The sequence below is a fragment of the Camelus ferus genome, chromosome X (assembly GCF_009834535.1).
Source record: "Camelus ferus isolate YT-003-E chromosome X, BCGSAC_Cfer_1.0, whole genome shotgun sequence".
Taxonomy (NCBI): Eukaryota; Metazoa; Chordata; class Mammalia; order Artiodactyla; family Camelidae; genus Camelus; species Camelus ferus.
In genome coordinates, this window is record NC_045732.1 from 49,764,458 (window position 1) to 49,783,655 (window position 19,198).

The 19,198-nt window shown below is 37.6% G+C and overlaps 2 long non-coding RNA genes across 2 annotated transcripts in view; one reads left to right on the forward strand and one right to left on the reverse strand.

Moving 5' to 3' along the window:
• Positions 1-19,198, forward strand: part of LOC116661947 — a 368,086-nt gene that overhangs the window by 33,594 nt on the left and 315,294 nt on the right. The window contains exon 3 of the long non-coding RNA XR_004317907.1: positions 5,140-5,144. This is a non-coding gene — a long non-coding RNA (uncharacterized LOC116661947). The remainder of the gene's footprint in view (positions 1-5,139; positions 5,145-19,198) is intronic.
• The window catches only part of LOC116661950, a 246,904-nt gene that overhangs the window by 33,591 nt on the left and 194,115 nt on the right, over positions 1-19,198 (reverse strand). The gene's annotated exons all lie outside the window — the stretch shown is intronic.

The following is a 19,198-nucleotide window of genomic DNA, read 5'->3' on the forward strand; positions in this document are numbered from 1 at the left end:
TAATTCTTATTTTTTTTTTAGTTCTTGGTTGTGTAAAGTTAGTTATTTGGGATATTTCTTGCTTTTTAATATAGGCTTTTTCTATAAATATCCCTCAAAAACCTTCTTTTGCTGTATCTCATAAATTTTGGTATACTGTGTTTCCATTTTTGTTTGTCTGAAGATATTTTATGATTTTCCTTTTGATTTCTTGTTTGGCCCATTGGATGTTTAGGAATTTGGTTTTTAATTTCTACATATATTTGGATTTTCCAATTTTCCTCCTGCTATTGACTTCTTGTTTCATATGGTTGTGGTCAGAAATGATATTTGATACAATTTCAAGCTTTTAAAATTTGTTAAGACCTGTTTTGGGGGTTAACATCTGATCTATGCTGGAGAATGTTCCAGGTGTGTTGGAGTAGAATGTGTAACCTGTTCCTGTTGGGCAGAATGTTTTATATGTGTGTATGCACGTGTGTGTGTGTGTGTGTGTGTGTGTATTCCACTTTGTCTACAGTGTTGTTGAAGTCTGTCATCTCTGTTCCTTGCTGTCTCCAGACTATTCAACCATGCTACTCCCTTCACTGTTCTGGGTGGTGTGAGGCAGAAGTGGGTCATTTGAACTGCATCTCACAAGGCTGAGGAAGCCAGGTACTCACTTTACTCTCACTTTGTCCTGCGAGAAAAACTGCACTAAAGGGGTCTTTCTTGACTGTTATCTGTGCTGCCCTGGGGAAGGATGTGGGTAAAGTGAAACTCTTGTTGTTACTCTCTTTAACAAATCTAGTTTTGGATTTCTTGCTCCACTGAGGTCCTGGAACCTCTCACATGTACTCTCAGTTGCCCAGTTATTCTTATCCATGGGTGGTTGTGACCTGTCTTCAAATTTGCTGATCGTTTCTTCTACTTGATCTAGTCTGCTGTTGAACACTCTAGTAAAATTTCCAATTCAGTTTTTGTGTTCTTCAGCTCCATGACTTTTGTTTGGTACATTTTAATATTTTTTTGAAAAATATTTTTTTCTTTGTTGAAATTCTCATTCTGTTTATGCATTTGTTCTTTTTTCCTTGGTTAGTATCTTTCTGACAGTAATTTTGAAATCTCTCTCAGATAAACCACATTATTCTGTTTTATTAGGATCAGTTTCTGGAGATTTATCTTGTTCCTTTGTTTGGAATATCTTTGCCTGATTCTCCATTTTTCTTAACTCTCTGTGCTGTTGTCTGTGCATTAAAGTAGACACCCCTCCCAGTCTTCATAGTCAGGCTTTATACAAGAGAAAAATCCCACCAATCAGTCTGGCCAGAGGTTCTGGGACTTTCTATCAACTTTCTCCCTAGGGAAAAGCAGGCAAGCTGCTCTGTGCTGAGCCAGTAGGAGGAGCTATGGTGTCTATGAGCTCAGCCTTCCTTTTAATTCCTCCTCACACCGCCAGAGGTTTCCAGACCTACCACAGCTTCAAGATCAGAAAGACCAAATCCAGTCCTCTGGGAAACACCCTCAGAAAAGGTGCGTTGCTGTATATGCACAAACTGACCTCCTCTCTTCTTTGGGTGAAGCTGGGAGGTAAGAGATCTCTTCCTGATTGTATGACACTGCACTGGGGGCAAGATCTCCAGTGAGAGAATTTCTCAAATATCCCTACTGCCTTTAGTGTGTTCTCCTGATGTGCAGGAGCTTTTCAACTAGTTTCTGATTTCTTACAAAGAGAATTTACCCATAAGTTGTTGCTGAATCAGTGTGTTTTTTAGAAGAAGGAGGGTCCAGGGCTTCTTACTCCACCTTGCTAGTATCACTCTTCTGCCCAGAGACCAAACCTGAGGGAATCTAACAGATTTGCTTATTGTTCTGGTAGTTAAGGGTCCAATCCTTGTGTCCAAACCCAAGTCTTTGATACCACTGAGCAAGATAACAATGCCCAGTTTCTGAGTTTTCCCCTCTCCCTTAGGGACACAGAGGATGAAGCTGAGTGCAAAGGAGTATGTCTGAGCATTAAGATACTCAGATGCCCTCTTCTCTCTACCTAAGATCTAATGTATTTTTCTTTTTAAAACCTCCACAATTCTATCTAAATTTTTGAGAACTGAAAATAAGCTTCAATGATTGACTCACACTCAATCTGCCCAACTGCTGCTTACTATAGTAATTTGTACAGGAATTATGCTCTCATGGTAAACAATAAGAAGGAATCAGAGTGGAAAGGGGAGCAGTGTGTGTGTTGATCAGAGATCTGAAGACGAGTTTATCCTAATTCCATCAATGGTCCTTGGTAAATAAAACCATATCTGAATTTAGGTCCTAAGGTAGGAAAGCAGGAGACTTGAATATGAATGTCAAGCCTTAATCAGGAAGAATAGGATTTTCATTACAGACATTTCAGAAAAACAAAACAGAGGATAAAGAGTTTACATGCTTAGGACTCAGGGACTATCATGGTCTTAATTCAGGAATCTTAGAAGTCTGGAATATCAAATAGGGCCGTAAAATCTTCCTTATCCCTGACTTTTTATCTGAAAACTGACAGAAACTTATATAATTAAAAAGAACAAAAGAGAAAAGAGAGGAGATGAGGGAAAGGAAGGGAAACCATCTTCTTCCCTTACTTTTTCTCTTCCCCATCTAATACTAGTATTTACATATTTCATACATCATTAGCATTTATTTGACATCTTTTATATAAATAAGACCTTAATATAAATATTGTTCTATAACACTAGACCAATGAAATACTATAGAGAACCCAGAAATAAGCCCTTGCATATATGGCCAAATGATTTTCAACAAGCATGCCAAAAACAGTCAGTTGTTCCTCCATTTAAACAAATAGTGTTGGGAAAACTGGATGTAAACATGCAAAAGAATAAAATTAGACCTTTACCTTATGCAAAGTATACATATACACAAAATATACACTATATACAAAAATAACTCAAAATGGATCCAAAACCTAAACATAATTCCTAAAACTATAAAACTTTTATAAAAAAACAGGAATAAATTTTCATGTTCTGGAAATAGGCCATGGTATCTTAGACATGACACCAAATGCATTAAAAAAAACACGTGAATGAGTACTATCAAAATCAAAAGATTTGTGCTTCAAAATAAATCAACAATTTGAAAATACAACCCCCAGAATGGGAGAAATGTTTTGCAAACTATATGTCTTATGAGGGATGTGAATCTAGAATACATAAAAAACTCTTATAACCCAATTCTAAAAAGTCAAATACCCAAATAATAAATGAACAAAGGATCTGAACAGATATTTCTCCAAGGAATATAAACAAATGGCCAATAAGCAAATGAAAAGATGCTGTATATCATTTGCCATCAAGAAAATGAAAATCAAAACCACAATAAGATACCATTTGACAATCCATAGCATGGCAATAATCAAAAAGACAGATCATGAAATGTATTGTCAAGGAAACTGAGGAATTGGAACACTTACTCATTGCTGGTAGCACTGTAAAATGGTGCTACTGCTGTCTAAAACAGTTTGGTAGTTCCGTAAAAATTAAACATATAGTTACCATATGTCCCAGAAATTCTACCCCTAGGTATGCACTCAAGAGAACTGAAAATATATGTCCATGCAAAAATTTGTACACAGATGTTTATAGCTACATTATTCACAATAGCCCCAAACTAGAAACAATTCAAATGTCCACTAACTGATAAATCAATATATATAAGTGGTTTATCTATACAATGGATATGCTATTATATGGATATGAAGAAATGGATATCCATTGTATGGATATAAGAAAGAAATGAAGAACAGATACTTTTATAACATGGATGAATGTTGAAAATATTATGCTATGTGAAAGAAACCAGTCATAAAAGATCACATATTGTATGGTTTCAGTTATATGAAATCTAGAATAAGCAAATCCTTAAGTAGTAAATGTATAACAATGTTTGCCTATGCCTGGGTGAATTAGGGGAAATGGGCAGTGATTGCTAAAAGATACATGGTTTCTTACTGAAGTGATAAAATATTCTACGGTTGATTGTTGTGATGATTGTACAACTCTGAATATACTCAAAACCATTGAATCATGCATTTTAAACAGGTGACTTCTATTGTATGTGAATAATATTTCTCTGTATTGCCCCATGAAGTAATTGTATGAGGCTTGCTATACATGGAAGAGAGAAATTAAGACTTCATCCTGGGGGGAATAGCTCAAGTGGTAGACCACATGCTTAGCATGCTATGAGGTCCTGGGTTCAACTCCCAGGATCTCCTCTAAAAATAAACAAACCTAGTTATCTCCCTGCCTCCCCCCCAAAAAAAAACACCAACAAAAAAAGGGGGGGGAGGTATAGCTCAGCGGTACAATGGAGGTATGGTTCAATCCCCAGTACCTCCATTAAAAATAAACAAATAAAAACCTAATTATCTCCTCTCCACAAAAAAAGAAATAAACAAAAATCTTTTAAAAATGCAAAACTTCATCCTTCATTTGCATTCCTGTTAACCCTATCTATGTAATATATTTCTACAGTCTCCTAGTTTCACTGAATTAGTCATCCTAAACCGCTTCACCTAATTAGGGCCCAGCATTTTGTCAGAATTCAGGTTTTGGCAAGGTACAAGGGATCATGGGAGGGCAAGGTCTTCATTTACAGGATCTTAGAATCTTAGGCTACTCAGTCAGGACAGGAAAGGTTTTACCATTGTAAATATGGGGAAATTTAGTCCTAGGGTGGGGAAGACTCAGCCCCAAATTATAAGGTATGTTACTGATAGAGCTATAAATTGATCCCAGGGTTGATGTTGACTATGTCAAGGGTCTGCCTAGCAGGAGGGACGGTCAGCAGCCAAAAGCGCTTACTGTGAGCCTGACATTGCTCTAGGCACTGGGCATACATCTCTCAAAATAAACCATCGGGAAAGTACGCTCACAGTTGGGTGTGAGGTGGGGGTCAGTAGGGGAGAGGTGTCCCCCTTGCACTTTCTTTCTCCTCTCTCTGGCCTGGTTGTTCAGAGCACATGCCATGTTGTCCACACTCTGGCCCAGAGATCCCATGGTCTTGAGGTGGGGAATGGTTTTCAGCCCTCAGCTACTCAGCTGCCTCACATCTCTCCAGTTAAGCCCTGCACTGCTTTCCTTCATGTCAGCCCTCCTCTATCCAATATTGTAGGCTCTGTAATCAACTCAGGTGTCTAATGACACAGTTATAGCTTAATTGGCCTTTGCTACTGGTTGCTATGGTGATGTAGCCAGGCATTCTGCTCACTAAAGAAGGGATCTAAGGTGGGAGGGGACAACGTGGGGAGAGCAGGGAGGCTGAAATAAGAATACTTTAATAATTCCTCTTGATTAAAAGTCCATTTTAAACTCTCATTCCCTACTTTGTCTCTGGGAAAAGAGAGATTTAATTGGGATAAAAGCTTCTTAATAGAGGCATTTCCAAGGTAAGGATAAGGCTTCACATACTCAAGACCAACACTAGTCACAGGGAGTGGCTTTGGAAAAATACAGGTAGGGATGGAGAGCAAGATCCTTATTTATAAACGTCTTAGTTTCAGCCAATGTCAGTCCAGGCCTCAGTGGCGGCTTCCAATGTATTTCTTACAGACTTTTCTCTCTTTTTTGGATAAACATTATTTATAGACCAGGTTTTTTTTAATTGAAGTATAGTTGATCTACAATATTATAGTAGTTTCAGGTGTACAACAAAGTAATTAAATATTTTTATAGATTATACTCCATTTAAAGTTATTACAAATAAGGGCTATATTTACCTATGTTGTACAATATATCCTTGTTGATTATCTATTTTATACATAGTAGTTTGTATCTCTTAATTCCGTACTCCTATCTTGCCCCTCCCCACTTCCACCTCCATACTGGTAACCACTAGTTTGTTCTCTACATCTATGAGTCTGTTTCTCTTTTATTATATACATTTGTTTGTTTTATCTTTTAGATTCCACATATAAGTGATAACAGAGTATTTGTCTTTCTCTAGCTTATTTCACTAAACATAGTATTCTCCAGGGCCACCCACAATGATATAACTGGAAGAATTTCATTTTTATGGCTGAGTAATATTCATACACACACACACACACACACATATACACACACACCACATCTTCTTTATCCATTTATCTGTTGATGGACACTTAGTTTACTTCCATATCTTGACTATTTGTAAATAATGCTGCTATGAAAATTGTGGTGCATGTATCTTTTCTAATTAGTGTTTTCATTGTCTTTGGATATATACCCAGGAGTAGAATTGCTGGATCAAATGGTAGTTGCAGTTTTTCGAGAACCAACCATACCATTTTCCATAGTGGCTATACCAATTTACATTCTCACCAACAGTGTACAAGGGTTCCCTTTTCTCCACATCCTTGCAAACATTTGTTATTTGGGGTCCTTTTTATGATAGCCATTCTGACAGATATAAGGTAATATCTCACTTCAGTTTTGATTTGCATTTCTCTGATGATTAGTGATGTTGAGCATTTTTTAATGTGCCTGACGGTCATCTATATGTCTAGTTTGGAAAAATACCTATTCAAGTCCTCTGCTTATGTTTTGATCAAGTTGTTTATTTTCTGATGTTGAGTCATATGAAATCTTTGCATAATTTGCATATTAACCCCTTGTCAGATAATCATTTACAAACATATTATCCCATTCAGTAGTGGACATTTAGATATTTTGATAGTTTCCTTCACTGTGCAAAGCTTTTTAGTTTGTCATAGTCCCATTTGTTTATTTTTGCTTTTTTCCCCTTTGCCTGAGGGGACATATCCAAAAAAATATTGCTAAGACCAATGTGAAAGAGAATACTGCGTATGTTTTTCTTCTAGTTTTATGGTTTCAGGTATTATGTTTAAGGATTTAATACACTTTGAATTTATTTTTGTGCCTGCTATGAGAGAATAGTTCAGTTTGATTCTTTTACATGTTGCTGTCCAGTTTTCCTGACACAATTTATTGAAGAGGTTGTCTTTTCCCCCAATGTATATTCTTGTCCTGTTTGTCATAGATTAATTGTCCCTATAAGGGTAGGTTCATTTCTAGCTCTCTATTCCATTCCTTTGACCTAAGTGTCTGTTTTTGTGACAGTACCATACTGATTTTTTGATTGTTTGTTTGTTTGTTTTACTACTGTAGCTCTGTAGTATAGTTTGAAATCAGGGAGGTTGGTACTTCTGGCTTTGTTCTTCTTTCTCAAGATTGTTTTGGCTATTCAAGGTCTTTGTGTTTCCAAACAAATTATAAAATTTTTTTGTTCCAGTTCTTTGAAAAATGCCATTGGTATTTTGATAGGGATTGCACTGAACCTGTAGATCACCTTGGGTACTATGGTCATTTTAACAGTATTAATTCTTCCAATCCATAATCATGGTATATCTTCCCATCTGTTTGTGTCATCTTGTTTCTTTCATCAGTTCTTATAGTTTTCTAAGTACAGGTCTTTAACCTCATTAGTTAGATTTGCTCCTGGGTATTCTATTCTTTTGATGCAATCATAAATGGGATTGTTTTCTTAACTTCTCTTTCTGATACCAGCTTTCTTTTAAACTAGTCAAGTAAAATTCCTGGGAGTATGTATAGTTGAATAAGAAATCAGAAGAAGGTATTGGACATTATAACATCTGTTTGGGTACCATCTAAACTTTATTAAGCTTTCCATATTAAAAAATCCGGTTTATGATTAGAAAAGGCTTTATTCCAATGGATTTTGGAAAAGGGGTATTGCAATAGGGAGATCCTCTGGCCATGAAATATGTAACTATTTCATAGATCAGACAGAAAAGGACATTTCTTTTATAGGGAAAATTGAACAAGGCTAGAAAGAACCAGGTTTGGGTAAGTGAGGTGAAAAGGTAGCCACATTGAACAGTTGATCATGAAATTTTTTTCCTGAGATCAGTTGATGTCATTTGATGTCATTAAGGATGCTCAGGCTGGGGTTGGGTCAAAGTTAAAAGGCCTGAGGAAAGGAGAGGAGAGAAGCTTAACTAAAATTTGGTCAAGGAGCAGATATATTGTCCAGATTGGTCAGTGGGTTCAATCAGTAAATGGATATTTGAAGAGTCTGTGTTTAGCTTTGTTGTATAGGTAAACAAAGTAGAAGTGGATATCGTGTGTCATATCTAAGTCATATGGGGAAGAGTGGTTCTTTGCAAAAAGTTGTTTTTTGGAGCACAAAAGGGTGGAATATTTCTAAATTTTCTCTGTTTTCTAGGAGCACAGGGCTCAGGTAAAACTCACCATTGTCAGTCCCCACTTTTGTTGAAGATGGATCATACTTGTCACTAAGCAACTCAGAAGTGGATGTAAATTTCCTAAGTGATGAGAAGCAGGCCCTCCATGTACCTGACTTTTACCAGACTACCTTGGCAAGCCAGATAGCAGGGATAAATCCAGCTCATGTATGGTCTGCTGCAGTGATGAGACCTTCAGGTATATATCAAGTCACTGAATAGAAATAATAGCTGGCATTTACTTAACATTTTGTACCAAGCATAATTTTAAGCATGTATCACCACTGTCACCACCAAATACTGCACCCTGCTCCTCTAATCATATTTAAGTATAACTTCTGGGAGTAGGGACATTTGTAAGCAAGTGCAGGAGTGTGGGGTTGATCATTAGAGCAGCTGCCTGGACCCTTGCAAGTCTTTCCAAAACCTGTAAGACTGCTCTTTGAATCATGAGGTTAATTTTACTGGTAGGTATCCTTTAATTTCTTCAGTAGTCCAGAGTCCTTTTTAAAAATATGTTCTTAGACATGTTTATTTATTTTTAACAGATTTTATTGAGGTTTAACTTACATATCATAAAATTCACCCATTTAAGTGTATAATTCAATAATTTTTAGTGAACTCAGTTGCATAACTGCTATGAAGTTTTAGAACATTTCCATTACCCCAGGAAGATCCTTAGTGCTCATTTTCAGCCACTCCATGTTTTCCTCCTCAGCCACAGGTAAACTACTTTGTGTTTCTACTTTCTTCCTCTATAGGTTTGCCTTTTATGGACATTTATAATATAATAATATAATGTGTGATCCTTGTGTGTCTGGCTTCCCAGATGCCTTTTTGATTTGGAGCTGTATCTTTCACACTGCACCCTCATCATCACAGTCTTTTTCTGATTACCTAGTATAAGTCATAAACCCCATAAAATAGCCTTCAAATAGAACATAAAAGGGAAAGGGACCTCATTCAACTTGTATTAGTCTCTGTGTGTTATTTCCCACATATAGTATGCGAATACCCAAATATATACATATGTGCATGTTAAACTCTCCCCTTTATTAAATGAATAGTAGAACAGAGATCTACACATTTTTCCACTTAAAACTTATTTTCTAATATTTTATGTTTTTAAAAATTCTGCAATAAATAAGTTGGACACATGTCATTTTGAAAAAAAAATTACACCTATACCTTTAGAATAAATCATTACAAATGGAAAAGATGATCAAAGGATTTGTGCATTTGTAATTTTGAAAGAAATTGACAAATTTTCCTCCAGAGAGGTTATACAAAGGTATACCAGCAGCCTAATTTCCCAACATATATCAAATTTTTATATCTTTGTCAATTTGATTAATTAAAAACGGTATCAGTATATTTTGAATTCAGTGTGCATTTGTTTGGCACATAGTAGATACTCAATAAACGTTAAAGGAACTTTTTTGCACTTATGGTATATTGCCATATATTAGCCTTGAGAGATTTTGTTCCAATTTATACTCCTTTTTACCAGTATATGAGTGTCCATTTCTCACCAACCTTATGAGCAATAGTTATCATTTTTGAATATTTAAATTTTTTTAAATTTTTAATTACAATTTTAAATTTTAATTTCAATTAATAATTATTTATTTTATTTTTGGCCAAGCTGATAATTAGAACATACCTCTATGTTATTTTGATTTGCTTTTTGAATTGTTGTTGAAGTTGAATTTTTATGTGTAAAATGGGCATTTTCATTCCTTATTTTCTGAATTATCTGTCTAGGTTCTTTGCTCACTTTTTCAATTGGTGTTGATTGTCATCACTTATTAATTTGTAACAATTCAATCTTTACTTACACACATACATAGACTCAATATATAATCAATATATATGCATATATACATGTATATCAATATAAATACATGTATTTAAAAATGTGGACTATGGAATTAGACTGCCTCCATTCAAATCCTAGCTCTAAAAAAATTCCTAGCTCTGTCATTTACTGCTTTATAACTTTTAATATATTTACTTAATCTCTCTGTGCCTCAGTTTGTCTGTAAAATAAGACTAATAATAATAAGGTAAAATTCATAGGTTCTTTTAAGAAATAAATAACTTTATATATGTAAAGTGCCCAGAAGAGTGTCTTTACAAAGTCAGTGCTTAAAAGACATTAACTACTGGAGGACAGGACAAGAATAGTGGAGTAGGAATATCCTGGGCTTGTCTCCTCCCACAGACACATCAAAATTACAACTACACATAGAGAAACTATCTCTGAGAACTGCCTGAAGACTAACAAAAATAATTTCCATAACTAAAGATAAAAAGAAAAAACACATTGAGATGGGTAGGAGGGACAAAGACGCTGTGACCCACAAGCAGGAGGGATATCATAGCCACAGAGATCCTCCCTGAAGAGCAAGGGCACTAAACCTACATTGGGCTCCCCAGTCCAGGGACCTGCAGTAGGCAGATGAACTCCCATAATACCTGGCTTTGAAAACCAGCAGGGCTTACATCTGGGAGAGCTGGAGGGCTGTAGGAAACCAAGAATCTGTTCTTAAAGGGTGCCTGCAAAAACTCACTCTTGAGTCCAAGTGCAGATGCAGCAGTTTGAAAATTTCCTGGGTCATACATGAAGGAGATTCATTGATTAATTTTAGGGCATGGAAACAAGGATGCAGGGATCTGTTGGAACTTTCTCTGGGTATAGAGAAGGGAACGGGTGCCAGTTTGTGTGTGTGTGTGTGGCTCATCCTCTACCTAGCTGGCCTGGCACTGGGAGGCTCCATTTCTAACTCTCCCTATCTACCTTACCAGCACTGTTTGCCCAGCCCCAGGTTCACCTTCAGACCCAAACCAGCCAGCACTCCTTCAAAGTGGCCCCACCATGCCACCAGACACCACAGCCACCTTGGCTGGCAGTACAACCCCTCCAAAGTGGACCCTGGCACACCAGTCCCATCATTTGCCTTTGGCCAGCATCAAAGTCCCTCTAAACTAGCCCCTGACACTCTAGGCCTTGAGTACAGCCACATTGGTGGCCATCCCCACATACCACCGTGCCTGCAGCAGGTGTGGCCCAACCACAACAGGAGGGCACACACAACCCACACAGAGGATGCTCCTGGAGCACCTGGGTCTGGCACCAGGGGAAACCACGATACTTGGCTCCACAGAACTTCAACACAAAGACACTCTTTCAAGACTGGGAGGCATACCTGATCTACCTAATACATAGAAACAGAGAGTTTAGCAAAATGAGATAAAGGAATATGTTCTAAACAAAAGAACAAGGCAAAAGCCTCAGAGAGAGAACTAACCAAAATGGAGAAAAGCAATTTTCCAGATAGTGTTCAAAGTAATGGTCATAAAGACAATCACCATACTTAGGAAAATAATGGAGGAACACAGTGAGAATTTAAAGAAAAGATAGAAAATATAAGAAAATACCAAAAGGGAATTTATAAGTGAACTGAAAAATACACTAGAGGGGTTCGACAGCAGATTGAATGAGGTAGAAGAATAAATCAGTGAGCTGGAAGACTCACTCAGAGCAGCAAAATGAAAAAATAAATTTAAAAACTGAATATACCTTAAGGGACCTTTGGGACAACATCAAACAGAGTAACATTTGTATCATAGGGGTCCCAGAAGGAGAAGAGAGAGAGAAAAGGATAAAAAAAAAAAAAAAACTATTTGAAGAAATAATGGTTGGAAACGTCCCTAACCTGGCAAAGGAAACAAACATCCACATCCAGGAAGCACAGAGTCCCAAACTAGATGAACTCAAAAAGACGTTCACCAAGACACATCATAATTAAAATGCCAAAAGTTAAAAATAAAAAGAATCTTAAAATCATCAAGAGAAAAACAGTGAGTTACATATAAGGGAACCACAAAAAATTATCAGCTGATGTTTTAGCAGAAACTTTACAGGCCAGAAGGGAGTGACATGACATATTCAAAGCACTGAAAGGAAATAAACCTATAAGTAAGAATAGTCTACCCAGCAAGGTTATTATTCAGAATTGAAGGAGTGATAGAGTTTTAGACAAGCAAAAGCTAAAATGTCCAGCACCACCAAACAGGCTTCATAAGAAATGTTAAAGGGACTTTCCCAAGGAGGAAAAAGAAGACCACACTAGAAATATAAAAATTACAAAAGGCAAAATCTTAGAAATTAAAGAGAAGCTATAACTGACACCATAGAAATACAGGGAATCATAAGATGTTCCCACAGCTTTATACCAACAAATTAGACAAACTAGAAGATGGATAATTTCCTAGAAACATACAATTTTCCAAGACTGAATCAGGAAAAAATTAAAAGTCTGAAAAAACCAATTATTAGTAATGAAATTGAATTAATAATAATAAAAAATTCACAACAAACAAAAGTCCAGGACAGATGGCTTCACAGGTGAATTCTACCAAACATTTAAAGACTTAATACCTCTTCTTCTCAAACTAGCCCCAAAAATTGATGAGAAAGGAACACTTCCAAATTGATTCACAAGGAAAATTACCCTGATACCAAAACCACACAAAAATACTACAAAAAATGAAAACTACAGGCCAATATCCTCAAGGAGCATAGATGCAAAATTTCTCAATAAAATACTAGGACACCAAATTTAATAATATAGTAAAACGATCATACATGATGATCAAGTGGAATTTACCCCAAGAATCCAAGGATGGACCAATATCTGCAAGTCAATCAACATGAAAACAAAGGATAAAGATCATATGATCAAGTCAATCAATGTAGAAAAGGCTTCTGACAAAACTCAACATCCATTTATGATTTAAAAACTCAACAAACTGGGTATAGAGGGAACATACCTCAACATAATAAAGGTCATATGCTTGGAGAGGAAAAGATGGCAGAGTAGAAGGGCGCTCGCAGCTCACCCTCTCCCACAAATGCACCAAGACCCACATCCATAGACCCACTCAGCCAACCAGAGCACCTGCGGAACTCCGACAGAACATCGCCCTCTTCAAAAGATAAAGATGCCAAAAATCTGATAAGAGAAAAGGAAAAAAGAAAGAACAAAAGGCAAAGCAGAGTGGGATGGGTCCCATGGGGAGGGAGCGGCAAAGGAGGATTGGCGCTCGTTCGCTGGGTCTCCCCTCTCCAACTGAGAGGCCAGCGGGACGGAGGGGGAGCTTCCAAGGCTCGGATCTATATGGCGCAGCCCTTGACTGACAGAACTTAGTTAAACGGGCACAGAGGGTCCCCCCGACACCCAGCCTGAGATGCGGGCTGGCAGCAGCGGGCAGGGCCAGGCTGCCCAAGCCGGGCGGAGAACAGGGCGGCTGCACTGAGGCAGCCCTGGGGGACTACAAGGGGCTGCACGCCCTGGCTGTGGGTGTACAGGGCAGAACAATCTGGGCCCTCCATAAAACAGCAAGGTTAATGTGCTCTGGGGGGAAGGATGCATAACCCCACCTCTGAAAACCCGTGGAAACATTTCGGGGGAAGGGAGGCGGGGCTAAAGCACAGCTGCCATATCCTCCGGCGCTTAGCATCAAGGCGGGGGAGGGGGCAAAACCTGCATCCGCACCAAAGGGCTTAGCAGCCTCAAAGGCCAGACTGACACTGCCCTACAGCCCAGGGCAGTTAGGATCCATCCATCCTGGTCCCTCAGAGAACTTGCTCCACAAAGACAAACAAGGAGCTGAGCTTTGGCCTGGAGCAGGGACAAGGCTATCCCTCAGTCTTCCCCGAGCCCACCTGCAGAGTGCCGACCATGGCGGAGCGCACAGCCACACAGAGCAGTGCAGCTACTGGCACAGGTAGAGGGAGAGCGGCCCCCCGCCTTTCGTGCAGGAACACAGCCCCTGACCGAGGTGCGGGGAGGGGGCACGAACCGCCCTCCTACACAGCCAGTCTGCATCATCTGACTGCAGCATCGGGACGGTCAGTGACCCACCCACCCACAGCAGAGGAGAGCTGCACCTGACCCAGTGTTAGGAGGAGGCGTGATCTGCTTGCCGACAGGTACGGGGAGCAGCACAGAAGAAGGCGCCAACAGAAGGCCTCTGAAAACAGCAAGCTGAGCTTCCAAAACAGGACTAAGACAGAAAGACTTCACATTAAAAGCACACAGACTCCAGGAGAGCACTGACAATCCCCCCTCTTTATTTTAAATCTGTTTTTACGTGTTCTATTTTGTACTACCCTCATAATTTTTACTTCTTAATTCATTTCTATTTCTCTTGGGTTTTGATGTCCTGTTATTGATTAGACACAGGTTTCAAATACATCTATTCATCTCCCCCCCCCCTTTTTTTTAAAGGTTTTAAAAGGACGTCTCAACCCGATTAATTCTCTGCTTCAACTCGCTCTTCTATTATTCATTATACACTGTTTTCAAACCTTCTTTCTCCCTTCTTTTAAATTCTTTCTCTCTCTCTCTTATTTTTTCTTTTTTTCCTAAGTCTTATTCCTACATAGGCATTAGATAAACTCCTTAAGGACCAAAATAGACAACTGATACTCCATAAACCACAGTACCAGAGAGGTATGAGCAAGATGAAGAAACAGAGAAACTTTTCCCAATTAAAAGAACAAGAGAAATCCCCTGAAAGAAAGATCAATGAAATAGACATCGATAGCCTACTAGATCAAGATTTCAAAAAAGGAGTGATCGAATTGCTAAAGGAATTAAAAGACATAGTGTTTAGAGATATAAAATATGTCAAAAATGAAATTGAAGCTATAAAGAAGAGCCAAGAAGAATGGATAAACTCATTGACAGAGATGAGGAACGACCTAATAGCTGTGAAAAGCCGACTAGATAATGCAGAGGAAGGAATTAGTGATCTAGAAGACGGGACAATAGAAAGCACTCATTCAGAAGAACTACAAGATAAGCAAATAAAAAATAATGAAAATAGCATAAGGGACCTATGGGATAATATAAAGCATCCCAATCTTCACATAATAGGGGTCCCAGAAGGGGAAGAAAGATCAAAGGGGATTGAAAAGGTTTTTGAAGAAATCATGACTGAAAACTTCCCAAACTTAAAGAAGGAATCAGATATCCAAGGACAGGAAGCTCAGAGGGTCCCAAAAAGGAAGAACCCAAATAGACCCACACCAAGACATATCATAATCAAGATGGCCAGAGTCAAGGATAAAGAAATGATTCTAAAGGCAGCAAGAGAAAAGCAAAGAGTAAGTTACAAGGGAACCCCCATAAGGCTCTCAGCTGATTTCTCTACACAAACACTACAGGCCAGAAGGGAGTGGCAAGATATATTCAAAGCCCTGAATGAAAAAAAGATGTAGCCTAGGATACTTTAACTAGCAAGGCTATACTATAGGATAGAAGGAGAAATAAAGAGTTTCACAGACCAAAAAAAAGCTGCAGGAGTTTAGCAACACGAAACCCATGCTAAAAGAAATATTGAAAGGTCTATTCTAAATAGAAAAGAATCAGGATGCTACAGAAGTGACAAACTCACAACTGGAAAGGTGAAAACTTATGAATTACAAATAAAGTAAACACGAAATTATAAAAGAAAATATACAGACCACTGAGATTGGGAGAGGGAGGCAGGGTAATATAGAATATATTTTTTTCTTTCTATTTAAAATTTTTTTTAACAGTAGGATGGGTTTGAGATCATGTTACTTTCAGTTTAATAAAAATAGTTATAGTAATGGGCTAGTAGATGTACAAAAAAGGGTAACCACAAGCCAAAAACTTACAACGGAGTCACAAAAATTAAATAAAATCCAAGATAATACAAACGAAATTTACCAAACCACAAAAGGAAGTAAAAAGGAACAAAGAGGATATACCAATTCAACTGCAAAGATAAGTTCAAAATGGCAATAAACACACATCTATCATTAATTACTCTAAATGTTAATGGACTAAATGCTCCAGTCAAAAGACATAGAGTTGCAGACTGGATAATAAAGCAAGAACCTTCAATATGCTGCATACAAGAGACCCACTTTAGGGAGAAGGACACATATACATTGAGACTGAAAGGATGGAAAAGGATATTCCATGCAAATGGAAAAGCCAAAAAAGCAGGCGTTGCAGTACTAATTTCAGACAAAATAGACTTTTAAAAAAGGCCATAAAGAAAGATAAAGAAGGACATTTTATAATGATTAAAGGAGTGATTCAAGATGAGGATATCACACGCGTTAATATATATGCACCCAATATAGGAGCAGCTAAGTACATACAAGGATTACTAACAGAGATAAAGGGGGATATTGATGGGAATACAATTATAGTTGGAGATTTTAACACTGCATTAACATTACTAGACAGACCTTCCAGACAGAAAATAAACAAGGCAACAGAGAAATTAAATACTACAATAGAAAAACTAGATTTCGTGGATATTTTCAGAGCATTACACCCCCAAAAATAGGATATACTTTCTTTTCAAGTGCACATGGAACATTTTCCAGGATCGGTCATGTACTTGGGCACAAAAGAAACCTCAACAACTTTAAGAAGATAGAAAATATCTCAAGCATCTTTACTGACCACAATGCCATGAAACTGGAAATCAACAACAGAGAAACAAAGGAGAAAAAAAGGAAAGCATGGAGATTAAACAGTATGTTATTGAAAAAACAATGGGTCAATGAGGAAATCTAAGCTGACATTAAAAAATACCTTGAGACAAATGATAATGAAAGCACAACCACTCAAAACCTATGGGACACAGCAAAGGCAGTGCTAAGAGGGAAGTTTATAGTGATACAGGCTTTCCTCAAAAAAGAACAATCTTAAATAAACAATTTAACCCACCACCTGAATCAATTAGAAAAAGAAGAACAAAAAGCCCCAAAAAGCAGCAGAACGAAGGAAATAATAAAGATCAGAGAGGAATTAAATACAATAGAGAATAACAAGACCATAAAAAAAATCAACCAAACCAAAAGCTGGTTTTTTGAAAAAGTAAATAAAATCAACAAACCTCTGGCCAAACTCACAAAGAAGAAAAAAGAGAGAGCACAAATTAGCAAAATAAGAAAGGAAAATGGAGAAATTACAACAAACAAAATAGAAATACAGAATATCATATGAGAATATTATGAAAAACTATATGGAACCAAACTGGATAACCTAGAGGAGATGGACAAGTTTCTGGAAACATACTGTCCACCAAGACTGAATCAAGAACAATCCGATCACTAGAAAGGAATTAGAAAGAGCAATTAAAAACCTCCCTACAAATAAAAGTCCAGGACTGGATGACTTCACCGGGGAATTCTACCAAACATACAAAGAAGAACTCATACCAGTCCTTCACAAACTCTTCCAGACGACTGAAAAGGAGGGAATACTCCCAAACTCATTCTATGAAGCCACCATCACCCTGATACCAAAACCAGGCAAAGACCCTACAAAAAAAGAGAATTATACGCCAATATCACTGATGAACATAGAGGCCAAAATCCTCACCAAAATTTTAGCAAATAGAATCCAACAACACATAAAAAAGATTATACATCATGACCAACTGGGGTTCATCCCAGGGACACAAGGGTGGTTCAACATACGCAAGTCAATCAATGTAATACATCACATCAACAAGAGAAAGGACAAAAACCAAATGATCATCTCAATCAATGAAGAAAAAGCATTTGATAAAATTCAATACCGATTTATGATAAAAACTCTCGCCAACGTGGGTACAGAGGGAACATATCTCTACATCATAAAAGCTATATATGACAAACCTACAGCCAGCATAGTACTCAATGGTGAAAAACTCAAAAGCTTCCCACTAAAATCTGGGACAAGACAAGGATGCCCACTATCACCACTCCTATTCAACATAGTCCTGGAAGTCCTAGCCACAGCAGTCAGGCAAGAGAAAGAAATAAAAGGGATCGAAATTGGAAAAGAAGACGTAAAAGTGTCACTATATGCTGACGACATGTTACTATATATAGAAAACCCAAAAAGGTCCACACAAAAGCTACTAGAGCTGATTGAAGAATTCAGCAAAGAAGCAGGTTACAAAATTAGCGTTCAAAAATCAGTTGCATTTCTTTACACTAATGATGAATCAACAGAAAAAGAAAGTAAAGAAACAATCCCCTTTAAAATAGCACCCAAAGTAATAAAATATCTGGGAATAAATCTAACCAAGGAGGTGAAAGAATTATACACAGAGAACTATAAACCACTGATGAAGGAAATTAAAGAAGACTTTAAAAAATGGAAAGATATCCCATGCTCTTGGATTGGAAGAATCAATATTGTTAAAATGGTCACACTGCCCAAGGCAATCTACAGATTTAATGCAATCCCTATCCAATTACCCAGGACATATTTCACAGAACTAGAACAAATCATAATAAAATTTATATGGAACCACAAAAGACCTAGAATTGCCAAAGCATTACTGAAGAGAAAGAAAGGGGCTGGAGGAATAACTCTCCCAGACTTCAGGCAATACTATAGAGCTACAGTCATCAAGACAGCATGGTATTGGTACCAAAACAGACATATAGACCAATGGAACAGAATAGAGAGCCCAGAAATGAACCCACAAACTTTTGGTCAACTCATCTTCGACAAAGGAGGCAAGAATATACAATGGAATAAAGACAGTCTCTTCAGCAAATGGTGTTGGGAAAACTGGACAACAGCATGTAAATCAATGAAACTAGAACACTCCCTTACACCATATACAAAAATCAGCTCAAAATGGATCAAAGACTTAAACATAAGACAAGATACAATAAACCTCCTAGAGGAAAACATAGGCAAAACATTATCTGGCATACATTTAAAAAATTTTCTCCTAGAAGAAATAAAAGCAAGATTAAACAAGTGGGACCTAATGAAACTTACAAGCTTCTGCACAGCAAAGGAAACCAAAAGTAAAACAAGAAGAAAACCTACGGAATGGGAGAAAATTTTTGCAAGTGAAACTGACAAAGGCTTGATCTCCAGAATATATAAGGAGCTCATACGACTC